Genomic DNA, 14,946 nt, shown 5'->3' with positions numbered 1-14,946 from the left:
TCAGAGCCAAATGGCATCAGGTCATGTCATCTCTTAGTACAGGCACTGTAGGATAGGAACCATCAGCTAGGCTGACCTGATAGGGAACTGAAGCCTGTTTTTGCTTGTGTGAGTGCAAGGCTGTGATTGGCCATCCCCCCTACTGTGCTTCTGGCAGGGATTGAGGACACGCCCACCCTTCATTTGAAACATAGACAAGAACTGATTTTTAGGGAGCTCCAATAAAGGGGTCATTTTTAAATATAGGATTAAATTTTAGCTCAAAGTGAATCCAGCACCATATATTATTCATAATTCCCTACAAAATTAGGGTTTTTCCCATTTATCCAATATGTCTCCTTTAATGCTTCAAATGTCTTAATGTTTCCATAAAAGGAATATCAGTTTAAAAAACAAAATGTAAGGGTTTGAAGAGGAGGCCTAGTGGATTAGCATTGTCTGCCATCATCTACTAGTCTACTGTTCTGTTGCAATTATATTTTCAAGTAACTTTATACCCATTTACATGTTTTAATTTATTTATAATGGAACGTTTCTTATTGTTATATTTTCTTTCATTTGGATTGAATTCCAGCTGTGCAAGCTACTGTAGGTGAATTATATTTTTTCCATTTAAATTAAGCAATATTGGCATACATATGTAGCCAATACAGTCATTATACAATAATATTGTATAATGACTGTATTATACAATAAATCAAAAGATGTAATGTAAAAAAAGATTTAATGTCAAAAGATTTAATGTCTCCAGACCACTTGAGGAGAAGTAAAGAAAGTTTATTTGACACAAGCTGTGTGAACCCTGTGTTCACAGAAAGAAATGTACAGAGAGTATAGTTCAGGGAGTTACTACTTCAAAGCACACAAAAAAGACTTATAGATAAGAAGCTGCTCATTTTGCTGAATAGGTGGTAGGAATAAACAAGGTAGGAATAAACAAACCAAACTTGAGAACAGAAAGCATTCATAGGAAAAAATTTTCCCTTACATTCATCTCTGTTTTCTGTTTCTTTTATGGGACTGACTGCTTTTCAAAATAGTCTATCAGTTCACTTTTGCACCTTTTTGGGAGGGTGACCAGTACAAGGCCCCTTGCACATTCAATACAATAGACAATAGGGTTGATTCACTAAAGTGCGTTAAAAAGAGCAATATTTATAGCATGCATTAAAAATTTTATCGCTTCTTATTTTTTGCGACAACGCACGATTCACTAAAAGGACATGCTTCAAAATTTAGACGTGATGCTGTTTGCGTTATTTAACTCGCGAAGAGCGTTTTCGTGCAGTAATTTACGCACATGGCATCATATACCACATGACTAATGCCATTTTGCGCAGTTGCGCTGTGAGAGTGTAGAGGGAAGGTGCATGTAAGGTGCTGATGCGCAATTCACAAAGCAACACAAGGCGACTCAAGTGATGGAGAGCAGTGTGCCCTAATTAGCGTGTTTAACATTTCATGCGCTTTTGGGAATCATGCGTTACTATTCTTTTCATTCGCTAAATAACGCAATGCGTTAAAAATAATGCACAGCGGAAGCACGTCTATTTGACATGCGTCTTAATGCATGCGATATTATTTGCCGAATCAGTCGTTATTTATCGCGTGCTTTTTAATGAAAAAAAGCATGTGATAAGCATTCTCACTCTTTAGTGAATCAACCCCAATATGTTAGCACAGAACACAAGTACCTTGGGATAGACCACTGCACAACACATCCATTCTTCGGTAAATCGAGGGAGGGCTGTCAAGGAATTTTACCTTGAATGGATGATTCTCCCTCTTTTGTTCAATCTGGCAATATGCGGTATGAGATCTTGAGCCAACCTCAATTTCTCAACCAGGATACATCACATCTTTGAGGCTATTTTCAATAGTATTAGCAATTTATAGTATAAGATTTATTCATGCTATTGAAAAGTTTTAAACCTAATGTTTGCTGAAGACTGTGATCACATAAGAATCATAATTAATGCTCAGGAGAGATAGCTGCATGAATAATTTTTGAAATCCAACTCATTGCCAATATCAAATACAAATTACAGAGATATGAGACTTAGGTTTCAGCAATATGATATATTTCCTCAAGCGCAGCACTGACTGGCTTTCCTTGTGTTATGCAAGACATTAGTTTAATCTGAGAGTTTTGACCTCAAGTAAAAAGGGTAATATATTCATAATCAGACGTTTATTCTCCTAAAGCCTAACAACTCACCATAATGTGAGATGATTGTATATGACAGATGTGCAAATAGTCAATTATTCTATTCATTGCTTTTTTGCATCATGAATGATAAATTATTTTAATGATGTGCCCAAATGCAATTTTCATTCATTATCACAAAGAGGGTCACAATAAAAAAGTCAATTGACGCAGGATGGACTTGTGCAGGTATTCAGGTACTCAGTTATAAAATTGTGGCAAATAGTTGTACAAAGTGTATATTGAAATTGAAAAATTGATGCTAAAGGGGAGAACAGAAGAATTTGGTTAAATTGACGTTAGAGCACAGTGAATTTTCATGGGGACTGGATTTGTGATTCTGTAAGCGAACAATATCTTACTATATCATATTAGCTATCACAGACTCAGGGGCATATTTACTAACAGGCGATTGCTGAATTTTGGCATATTTACTAAAAGATGAATACCTGCGGAGAAGTATCTTTGCACTGGCAAACTTTGTCTTTGTATTGGCAAAGATTTACAATTTTCCTCCATGCTAATTTTCCATGACATTTCTTCATGCTGATAATTGGCATATTTTTTCGCAAAAATGTACTTGTGATTTTTAGTAACTATGAGATATGTTGTGAAAATATGCCTGGAGAATTAAGGCAAACTTTGGTGGTTAGATCAGGAGAAAATTAATAAATATATACCCCATATTAAAATGTATCACAGGTTTTTTACTGACAGAAAAAGAATTTAAACAAATTTGCTGATTTGAAAAGTTAATCTATAAAAGATGAGCATTGTGTTAATTTTATGATGAGCGAATCTGTCCCATTTTCCTTCACGGGCAACTTTACGAAAGAAATTGACTGCTTTTGGTTTCTGCTAGTCCCATTTCTGTCTCATTTTCTCTTTGGCGAAAAATTTGCAAGAAACAGCCAAAAATTAGTAAAACGTGGCTTTTTTGACGTTCTGCAAATTTTTTCTGTGGCGAATTTTTGCACCCGTTTCACAAAAAAAAGTGCCAATGTTGAAACACAGAATCCATGCGAATTCATGCCTGGCGAAAAATCGCGCTGATCACTAGTACTGCTACTGGGCAAATTAGTGCATTATATTACATTTGGGGGTTTATGTGTTACCCGCATACAATTATATTTCTATTTATAAATACCATCAAAACAAAAAGCCATAGTTACAATTTGACCCAAGGGTGTATAGCTGATGTTAATAATGATAGCTGATTAAAACCATGTCCTCAATTTCCTGGATAAATAAAATATTTAGTTTGTAGCTATTTCTATTTTATAGTTTATAATTTATTGATGATCAAATTTTTTCAGCAGGCATGGATTTACTGCGCAATTCCACATTTCACCATTGGCAAAAAATTAATTGAGTGAGGAAAAAACCACGGTCACATCAAAAAAAAGTCACAGTCATGTAAAAAAAATCCATGGCTGCATAAAAAAGTGGTGCATGTTAAAAAAAAGTTGTGCGGTTGCACAAATTTTTCAGCAGTTTCACAAAGTTTTCAGCATTTTCAGTAGTTCTAGAGCTACATCCACAAAACAATGGTACATATAGTACTCATGCTCTGACTCCTGGGCTCCTGACTTAAATAAGGTGGTGTCCAGCAGCTTTTTTTTTGTACATGATATCTATTTATATCTAAATATATCTAGGAGTCTATTTACCATAAGTGGCATTTATTTGTTACCACTTCAGTATACAGCATATGGGTTCCAGATCATCTATACTACTGGCTACATTTGACTGCTCTTTGATTTGCTGGTATGCATCTTTCTGTCTACCTCAACTTAGGCTCCATCTCATCTTTTCTCTGTATCTACACCCCTCCCCCGCCACACACACATACACACCTTGCATGACTAAAGGAGTGTGAGTCGCTAGCTTCTAGTCTTACATTGGCTAGAGATGTAGTTGGGCTAATAACCTGATACCAACTCAGAGATCTTATACACTGCTGTATCGTTTAGTTTACTGTGATAAAAACTAACCTATGTTATATCCAGCGCCGGATTTCATTCTCAGGTGCCCATAGGCAGCCCCCTTTCTCCACTCCCCTCCCCCCTCAAAATCACGCACATGCTCATCCTTGTAGCTCTCATACAGAGCACTGGGGACAGGACGCACTGAAGTTTTCTGCGAGTCCCATCCCCAGTGCTCCATATGTGAGGTGTGGCTGGGCAGCATGCTGCCCCAAAATTTATGCCACCCAGACCCAGGCCTTTGTGACCTTGCCACAAATCCAGGCCTGAATATATCAGTGATGACTCACTGTTATTCTGCTATTGTTGGTCTACGACACCTGGCCTTCTCCATCAACTGTATGTAAAGGGTGTAAAAAAAAACAAACAAAAACAAAAAATCTTCGTTAGCAATGAAAAAACATCTGTACAAAAATGTACATGCTTGATGCTTAATCGTGTGAGAGCTCTCTGCATTGAGAGGAATTCTGCAAACTCTTGTGGCAAAGAATTAATAACCTAAATAAGTTATCAAAAATACTGCTAGATTTAATGTGAGCTATCAGTCAAAGAGAGTCATTATTTTCTACAGAAAAAGACAGTAAAAGTAGCTTTTCATATCAACCAACATTAATCAAACTAACCGCTGTGCCTTGGAACTATACAATCCCTTGTTAAAGACAGCTAAGCTCTAAAATGAATCACTTATTGAGTTTCTGGTTCAGCTGACACACTATGGTTACCCTTTGCCTTGATCATGGCTATTTCTGTACATGCTATTTAAAAAAAATATATATATACTTGCTTTCTAAAAAACAATAAATATATAAAATAAACAACACCTAGGTTATGGAGAAGACAATCAGTTATTTAAAAAAAAATACCAAATGCCTAGTCAGGTAACAAACAATTTATTTTACGACACAAAATAATAAATTGGTTGCATTTTTCCTCAAGCGCCTATAAATTACTCTTGAACCTAATTGAAATTTGTATGCAAGGAAATAATGAACAAAGCAAATGAAATAGGAATTTTTGAGCATAGTTAGTATATCACTGGTAAATCAAATTATTCCATGATCTTGATATAGAAATATAGCTTTTTTTTTTTGGAAAATCCTAAAGCTGCATTTTATAGATATATTGCTTCTCTGTTTCTGCGAAATAGTCTTTAATTTAAGAATTAATGCATGGGAGCTGTTTTCATTTGCCTGACAACTTAGCAGAGGCTGCTTGATATTTCAAAAAAAAGTTTACACACTTTCTGTTCACAGTAATATATGATCCATGATCTCAATTGGATTTTTCTTGGGTTATTAGGGGAGGGAAAGTAATGCATCAGTGTTTGAAGGTGACACAAAACCATACAGCCCAATTAACACCATGGAGGATTTGGTATCCTTCCAGCAGGATCTTGACAAACTGGCAATCTGGGTGGCAAAGTGGCAGATAAGATTCAATGCTGATACTGTACATGTAAGGTCATGCATCTGGGATGTAAAAATATTTAAGCCACTTATGCCCTTAATTGGACTGTGTTAGACAAATCCATAATGGAGAGAGGAAGGGGTCCTTGTAGGTAATAATCTTGGTTTTCAGCATCTGCACAGACAAACAAGGTTTTGAGCTGTATTAAAAAGGGCATAGGTTCGTGGAGGAGAGGATCTCCCAATTAACAAAGTTCTGGAAATACCCCTTATAGGATATGCTGTGCAGTTTTGGTCTCCAGTGCTCAAAAAAATATTGAATTAGATAGTGTCTAAAGACTTGTTAAGCTGATAAAGGGTATGGAAATCTCAGTAATGAAGAAAGACTGAACACGTTGGGGTTGTTTACGCTGAAGAGAAGGTACTTAAGGTTGGATATGATAACTATGTATAAATTTAAAAAGTCCTTCCAGCAGAAACTAGGGCATGCATTTCAATTAGAAAAAAGAAGGATCCATCTTAATATTCTTTTTTTTATAGTGAGAGTTGTGAGGTGGTTTAATTCTTTTCCTGAATCAGTTGTACTAGTAGATACAGCTGGTTCATTATGGTGTTGGGTGGCTTTTTAGCAAGTAATAAAATGCAGGGTATTCAAAATAGCTCTTAGTACCAAGTTGATCCAGGGACTGGTCTGATCTTGGAGAAAGGAAAGATTTTTCCCTTCAATCTAGCTCCGCCCCTTGAGCATACTGAGCTTTCGTTCTCGTTTAAATAGGAAGCTGGTCAGGCACTATGCATGCCTGAGTGATTTTCATCTGAGAAGGAGGCAGCAAGCTTGCATAGTAGGTATCTCTGGAGAACAGCCCATAATACTAAAGAGGCAAAGCTTCATGCTAGATAAGGAAGATGCTAAGTTTAAGTAAAGATTGAGTCACCAATTTGAATGATGGAAAAAAATAAGGTTGGTCATTAATAAGTAAAGCAATTGCCTTGTGATTAGATCAAGATGTTACCCCTGTCTTAGTGTTTGTGGTAAGGTCACCATGGGTCATATGAGTTATACATGTAATTTAGAAACCTGCCTAGAGAGATGAATGGTCTTTTATATTTTTTGATAGGTTTCTTTGTGTTCATATGTTAGATGTGGAACCAAAATAGGGATAAGGTTAACATTAATAATCATTTGATACTAAATTGGAGCTCCCATAGAATATAAAGTGACAGGGACAAGACTAAAAAAGTATAAACTATATAAAAAGCAGTAACCACATGAGGTGAACAAGTGTAAGGATAGCATTTTATTCTAAGGAGGTAAAACTTGTTCTGGAGTAAGAAAAATCCAGATAGTCTAGGGCAGGGTTCCCCAACCTTTTTTACCCGTGAGCCACAATTAAATGTAAAAAGAGTTGGAGAGCAACAAAAGCATGAAACATGTTCCTGGGGTTACAAATAGGGCCTCTTAGGGACTCTTATTGGCTATTTGGTAGGCCCTGTGTGGGCTGGCAGCCTACATGAGGCTCTGTTTGGCAGTATATATGGTATTTATGCAACCAAGACTTGGCCAAAAGACAGGAGTTCAAAGATAAACATCTGCTTTGAGACCACTGGGAGCAACATCTAAGCGACTGGAGAGCAACATGTTGCTCACGAGCTACTGGTTGGGGATCACTGGTCTAGGGTAATGCAGAAACAGACATCTCTCAAACTAAGGAATTGTATTTTAGGTCTCACTTCTTGACAAATGACAATGTCAATGTTTGACCAGCAAAGGACAAGTGTAGTCAGTCAGTTTGTTTTAGGTTCAAGTCAGGTCTCCTCTTGCTTGGTCAATAACATGCAGATTGCTTTCTCTTTGGCCCAGCAGTGCAATGTTTTATCCAGAGATTTTAAGCCGGTATGCCATACCATTCCTAAAAAGTGTTAAGAGTAAAACTACTCCTATTATAAATTGTCAGTATTGCTGTGGTCTGAGTGCACTTTTTTCAAATCATAGCAAGACAAATTTATACACTTAGTTATATTATTCTCTGTTGTACAGGAAAGTCCTTTACATTTCTGTTTTTGGAGCAGATATATACTTTCTGCCCCAGTGCCATAAAATGCCACTTTTCTAATTGAGCTGATTTCAATGTAAACTACTAGTTTAGGCTGGTGGTCATTATACCATCTATTACAGTAATAATGATGTTACTATGTGCCAATTAAAGTAGGAAGGAAGGAGCACTGTGCAATTTTAACTGTATAGATACAATTTTGTATCTTGAGGTCACTGCCTTAAAGAGATATTGACACAGTTTTTACAACTGTCATAACATTGTTTTTGCATGCATTTATAATTTTGCCATAAATGTATTTGCACCATACTTTTATACTACCTATCAGATCCCCCAAGTTCCTCTATGTGGGGCTGCCATATTTGTGCAGCAGGAGTCTGTTAGCATTAGAAGCTGACAGGTTAGGAAAGCACAGTCAGGTTGGCAAAACAGTCAGGTTTGGGGAATTCAAGTAGCAATTACTTACAAAAGTAACCTGATCAGTGAAAAATTATCAAAATGACCTATAGGTAACTTATTTATGTTTTATATACTGTATGTAATGTGTAATTTAGCCTTTGTATAACTTGCTGGACTGCAAAACATATCTAAGGAATATGACTACAAAACTAAGTTGTGTATCATTAAAATGTACATGGACCATATTAATTTGCAGTGTTGCTTTGCACAGTGTTCTCCTTTTCTGTTTTAAAATGATGGCAGGTCTGTATAATTGCTTTTTTGCAGTGTGAGCGATGAATTCCTGTTATGGTGCGCAGCAGCACTTGCCTCTAATCTCTCTGGAAATAATTAACATGTCTCTCTCTAGTGTGTTCTGGGAGGGAAGAGTGGTGAGTTGAAAATTTTGCCTATATTTTAAAATGGTGTGCTGACATGAAAATATGCAATTTCAAATCTTATCAGAGTGAAAATGTCTATGGCATATTTATAAGTTATGGGAGGGGTCTAAGTTCCCCTGCATCAACTGACACACAGACAAGGAGACTCAAGGTTGCTTGATGGAAATTAGTGCACGGAGCATATTTAGCTGCAAGTACCTTTAATAAATAACCTAAAAAGTGGCAACATTTGCATATATTTTTACTTACCACACTTGTGGCTGTGTTTCTTAAGAAACCCTTGCAATTTAATTATAGATTTGTACACAAACACGTTTTCCATGTAGAACATAGAGCATTGATGGCCCCGGGGGTTGCAAGACCACTAAGGGGTGCAAGAGCATGCCTCTTAGTGGTCATTTGTGAAGCCCCTCTGGTCTGCTGCTGTCTGCACTTAGTGACTGATGCAAAATCTGGTATTTTGGGAAAAGAGCAGCCTCAGAAGGCAAAGGTAGCTCTGCAGGATGGCAAGCGGTAAGGGCAGGGCCATGATGTGGGAGACGCCTCCTGATGCTCTATACATTGTGCTTCTGAATGACATGCAATATACAGGGCAGGTAGAGGGCAGTAGGGGGACACAGTCAGGATTTGTTTGATTAAAGTTAAGCTTGTTATAAATTAAATAGAGATCTAACACAAAGGGTGAGTTGGAGGTAGAAAGTAAGAGGGTGCAAAATGATGGCACTCCATGCAGAAGCTCCTGCACCTATGTGCAGTATATGTCTTAAATGTATTTTCCTTTATAATATAAATTCCAAATGCATCATTATCTTATTCTTCTTACAAAAAAAACACAGTACATAGATAATTTAACTTTTTGTGGTGTGATTTTGTTTAATTCTTGTAGGTTTACTGTATAATATATTCTGTCCAACAAAAACCAAGGAAGCTTTTGCAATGATCATATTCAAAATTGTCACTATGGCTTTGGAAGATCTGTGGGAGGCAGTTGCCATTAGTATCAATATTATCTTATGTATGTTTAAAAATAATAAAAATAATCTTAACTCTGTATTTACATGGCTATTGTATTTCCCGTTATATAAGCCACGTAGATTTTCTGAAAATAAATAGATGCAAAAAGGCAAGTTATATAATGATATATATTTACTGTATAATCTGGAAGTAGAAATCATGGTCTGCAAAAACAATTCCTTGGAAGATTATTAAAAGATTAAATCTAAGTGACATTTGTGTCACTTGGATGTGAATAGGAGTTGGAATTATTTCATAGTTTGACCTGTTCCCATCAAGTACCTTTAATGAATAACATAAAAATGGCAACATATATTGCATATATTTTTAGTTACCACATTTGTGGCTTTGATTTCATTTTAGATTTGTACACAAACATGTTTTCTATGTAGTACATAGAGCATTGTTGGCCCCGGATGATGCAAGACCACAAGTCTTAGTGCTCATTGGGAAGCCCCCTGGTGCTGCTGTCTGCACTAAGCGACTGATTAGTGATGAGCGAATCTGTCCCGTTTTGCTTCGCCATAAAATTTTGTGAAGCGGCGAAAAATTCACGAAACACATTTGTCGTGCGGTTTTATTTTATCGCCCGCGTCTATTTCTTTGTCGCCCGCGTCTATTTTTTTTTTGTAGCTCACATTTTTTTGACGCAATTTGTTTCGGCACAAAACAAAAAAAATTCCGCACAACAAATTTTTTTGCAATGAATTTTCACAGGAGTTTCGTGAAACAATTCACCAATGGTAAAATGCGGAAATTTGCTGCAAATCCATGCCTGGCAAAAAAAATTGCTCATCACTACGACTGATCAGGCATCGGGCACAGGTAGCACATTGTGGTAGCTGTCTCTATCCAAAAATGTATTGTTTGGTTTTTTTTTTGCACAATAAAAGAAAATGTAATTCTGCACAACTTTAAAATATAAAGCAACTGCAACTGAAAGAAGTGTTCATTTTTTTTTTTTTTTAATTATTTAACTTTTTGTTCAGCAGCTCTCCAGTTTGTAATTTCATGTTCTCTGGTTCAAATGTATGTAAATTAGTGGTTTGAATGACTAGTTTGTCCAGATTAGAAAGATAAGTAATACAAAGTAGCAATAACACTGTGCCTCACACAGCAATTTCAGAAAAAAGAAAAATGTTTTGGGTGAAGGACCCATTTAAAAACCCATGTATGTCCTAATTTTAGCAATAGTGAGGATTTCTTTCATGCCTTCATACACTAGCAGTAATTTGACCTGAATGAGACATAGTCAACAAATAACTGCTAATTTATTTTGTACTGCTATGCACTAGAAGCAATTTGAGCTGGATGAGACAAATTAAACAATTAATTGCTAAAAGCTAATTTACTATTCTTTTCACCACTTGCCTACAGAAAAGGAGGACGCTAAAGGCATACTGCGGCAGACTTAATGATTTTTATGACAGAGTAAATCCAAAGTATTACATGATTCAGGTTTGGTTTTAAGGGTAATACTTTTGGGAAAAAAATAAAATGTAATCTTCAATAGTATATTTCATATGTTATATATAAGCACAAGCCTTTTGTACGAGAGACAAAATTATAGACAAATTGAAAGCCTCTATCAAAAACCATGTAAATGAAAAATTGATTGTATGAAAAGCTGAGTGAGATTAATAGCTGTTCACAGTTTATGGAATGAAAAAAAAGACAATTTTTCTAAAACAATTACCAAGATACCTGTATTATTTTTTGATGGTGGCAAAACCTACAAGAAGCTCATAACCAAATGATTGGTTGACTGGTAAATATTGAAGAAGACCACAAGGCAATGAAAGGGAAGCATAAGAGCAATTTGAAGAAGAATCTTTTGAAGAAGATCTTATTTTTTAAGCCAGGTAATAATGGCAAATTTGAACCACATGTTTTGATATTTGATATTTTTTTATAAAAAATGTTTTTATAACCCAGTCATAATTGGTGCTGTTCCAGAAATGTATCCTTGATAGAATCTTGGTCCTAGTGATGCTATTTGTTTAGATATGTCCTCCAGCAAACTTGGGGCCATTGAGAAGCAAGTGTACAGTGTTTAATTGCACACAGATGAATTTCTACTGGTTCCAATTGATAGAACCTGAGCTTAATTAAAGGTTACTCTACAATCAAGACTCTTTAGTTTTTTACTTGTAAATTATTTATAAAGCTAAATAAAAGCTAACTAAAGCTAAAGCTGACACACACAACAATTTTTTCCATAGCAAAAGATCAGCCAATTGTGAAACGCTGAAATTTGCTGCAAATCCATGCCTGTCAAAAAAATTCTCTCATCACTACACACAAGAAAAACTGGAAAACAGCAAAACTGCTGCACAAATGTCACTTGCACTGCCTCAGTCTATTAATCCTTAGTGAATATATTTGCAGTAAAAATTTCCTAGTTTGACCAAAAAATGGCATGGAGGCAACAGAGGGGGTGCCTAAGATCTCTTTAGCATGATTCTTTTTATTTGCTATGTAAGATTCAATGTCACTTTAACAATTTAATGATGAAATGAGAACTTCTGCAAAACAGATATAAGGAATAGATTGAAAAACAAAGTTCAAGATAAAGATGATGGACATTTTCGCATCAAAGAAAACTGGAGATTATTTTATTGCCCATTGGCTATTTTTCATTTGTTATGCAAGATTTATTCACCATGACCAGAAAGATTCATAAATGCTAGGTTGCATAGACCTTTTTGATTCAATAATTTCATTGTGTCACTTTCATACCATTTGTCCATCTTTTGACAAACAAATTAAGAATTTACATTCCTTGTTTATGTTCTACATACTACATATTCATTGCCATAAAATCTTATGGTGTTACTTTTTTAGTTTGTATTACAAGATAATGATTTCTTTACTAAAAGGATATTTACTACACCAAAAAAATATACATTTATTGCCAAAAAATTGTTTTGTTTACCTAAAGTATTAATTCAAAATGATGCATATAGCAGGCATTTTTTTAATTATAAAATTGTATATAAAGTTAATTAAACCTCACTTTAAAGTAGCAAAGATTATCTCTGAAGATGCCTGCAGTAGTTCCCCAGCTTGTTTTAGATTGATTTACACAGCACTTGCAAAAGAAAATATAGTGCTGCTGAAAATAGGGTTGCCACCTTTTTAATATGAATTTACCAGCCTGCAGGGGTGGGGAGCGGAAACAAAAGGGACAGCCTGTGGTATAGGAGGAGGCTGAACGGTGACAAAAGGGGGGATCTGGAAAGGAGAAGAAGGAAGAGGAAGTTTGGGACGGGTTAAGGGGGCAGGCCAGGAGTTGAACTTCAGGATATTACAGATAGGTTGGGTATTTGTGTGCCTAGGGTAAAAAGAAGAACCGAATAGTAGTTGGGGGGGGAAGGAAACTAGTAAGTGACAGTGTGTGTGTTGAGGGGAGTATTGTAGATCCCTGATTAAACTTTCTTGGATACTTTAAGAACCTACTTTGAAAGATGTCCTTTTGTATTTTTTAATCAAGCAATAATAATACTGAATTTATTTCCAGCACAACTGTAGCAGAGAAACAGTGTAAAGTGAGACTAATACATCTCTCCACCATATTAACTAGGTACAACTTTTCCCAAGGTTTAACACAAAAGGCAAATGGAAGAAGTTAAAGGGATATTTAAAATGGGTTATGCTGTAGCTGAAGTTGTATGACAAATTTCACTAAAAACTCCATGTTCCCAAGCCATTACACAACCCAGTGAGATACTTTACCCTCGCTTTGATGAGGTCACAAAGATGAGAAAACCAAGCAAGTTCAGGAAAATTTCCCTAGATTCTTTGTCATGGCAGAGCAGTCCTGAATTTTTAAAGATGATGCCAGCAACTCCCTAGATTCCCAACTGCAAGCCTGCTCCCTACAGATATCATAGATGATATAGCATAGGCTAGTTCCAAATCTCCAATAATGGAGGCAAAAATAAACTCTGCATATGGTATCTTTGCAGTTCATCTTGGTAAACTACAATGTTCCTTACTTTGGACATATACGCTTGTCTGTGAATTTGAAATAAAATCTAATTAATGAAGGCTTTATTAAAAATCCAAATGTATTAATTTAAGTATTTATGGTTGGTTGACTCAGGAGGAAGACTAGAAAATGTGAAAGTAAATATGAATTTAGGACCTGGTATTAACCCAAGGGTAATAATAGAACTCAGATTTCTGATTGCCAAACCACTCCTTCCTGGATTCTTTGATGCCTGACATGGTAGGAGATTGGAAAATTGCCTATGTGGTGGTATTATTAAAATAGAAATCTGTGCTCAGCCTCAAAACTATAGTCTGTTAGTCTGACACATGGTAGGAAAGATATGGAAATAAATCTTAAATCACAATACTATCTAGTCAGACAAATTTGGCTGCCTTCCATGAGGAGGTCAGACACCTACATTTTACATGGTTAGGTTAGGTTGAAGAAAAGTCCATCAAATCCAACCCTTCTAAGTGAACCTGGCACACACAAACCTACACTGACCTACCTATACACTTACATATATAAACTATATATACCAACATCATTACTAATTGTATATTTTAGTATCACAATAGCCTTGGATATTATGTTTGTCCAAGAAATCATCCAAGCCCCTCATAAAGCCATCACAACATCACTAAAAAGGGCATTCACAACCTCACTGCTCTCACCATGAAAACACCTATGTTGCTTCAAATAAAAGTTCTGTTCCTCTAATCTAAAGGGGTGGCCTCTGGTGCGATGATCCTTTTTATGGGAAAAAAAGAGCATTCCCATCTGTTTATAACCTCCTTTAATGTAAGAGTAATCATATCCCTTTGCAAGTGCTTTTTTTCCAGATAAAACAACCCCAACCTTGACAGTCTAACATCATAGTTTAAATCTTACATCCCTTTTACCAGTTTAGGTGCACGTCTCTGCACTCTCTCTCCAAACTGCACTGCATACTCAAGGTGAGGCCTTAGCAGATTACTATAAAGAGGCAAAACTATGTTTTCATCCCTTGAGTCAATGCCCTTTTTTATACAAGACAGCACTTTATTTACTTTAGTAGCCGCTGAATGACACTGCCTGGAATTAGACAACTTGTTATCTACACAAATCCCCAGATCCTTTCTTAATTAATGATCCCCCAACACACTACCATATAGTGTATAATTCCCATTTATATTATTTATATCAAAATACATAACTTTCAACATTGAACCTCATTTTCTGTTTTGCTGCCAGTTTTCCAATTTAGTCAAATAGCTCTGCATTGTCAGCAAATATAGAAACAGTGCTGCTCCACTAAAAACACTGGCCCAATTAGAAAACGTTCCATTTACCACCACTCTTTGAAATCTATCCTTCAGCCAGTTCTCTATCCAATTACAAATATTGTTCTAGGCCAATATTTCTCAATGTTATCATTTGCTAAAACATTACATACAGTACCACACAGA

Source organism: Xenopus tropicalis, chromosome 7 (assembly GCF_000004195.4).
Source record: "Xenopus tropicalis strain Nigerian chromosome 7, UCB_Xtro_10.0, whole genome shotgun sequence".
In the NCBI taxonomy this organism is placed as follows: Eukaryota; Metazoa; Chordata; class Amphibia; order Anura; family Pipidae; genus Xenopus; species Xenopus tropicalis.
The sequence above is the reverse complement of the archived record's forward strand: the minus strand, read 5'-3'. Positions refer to the sequence as shown.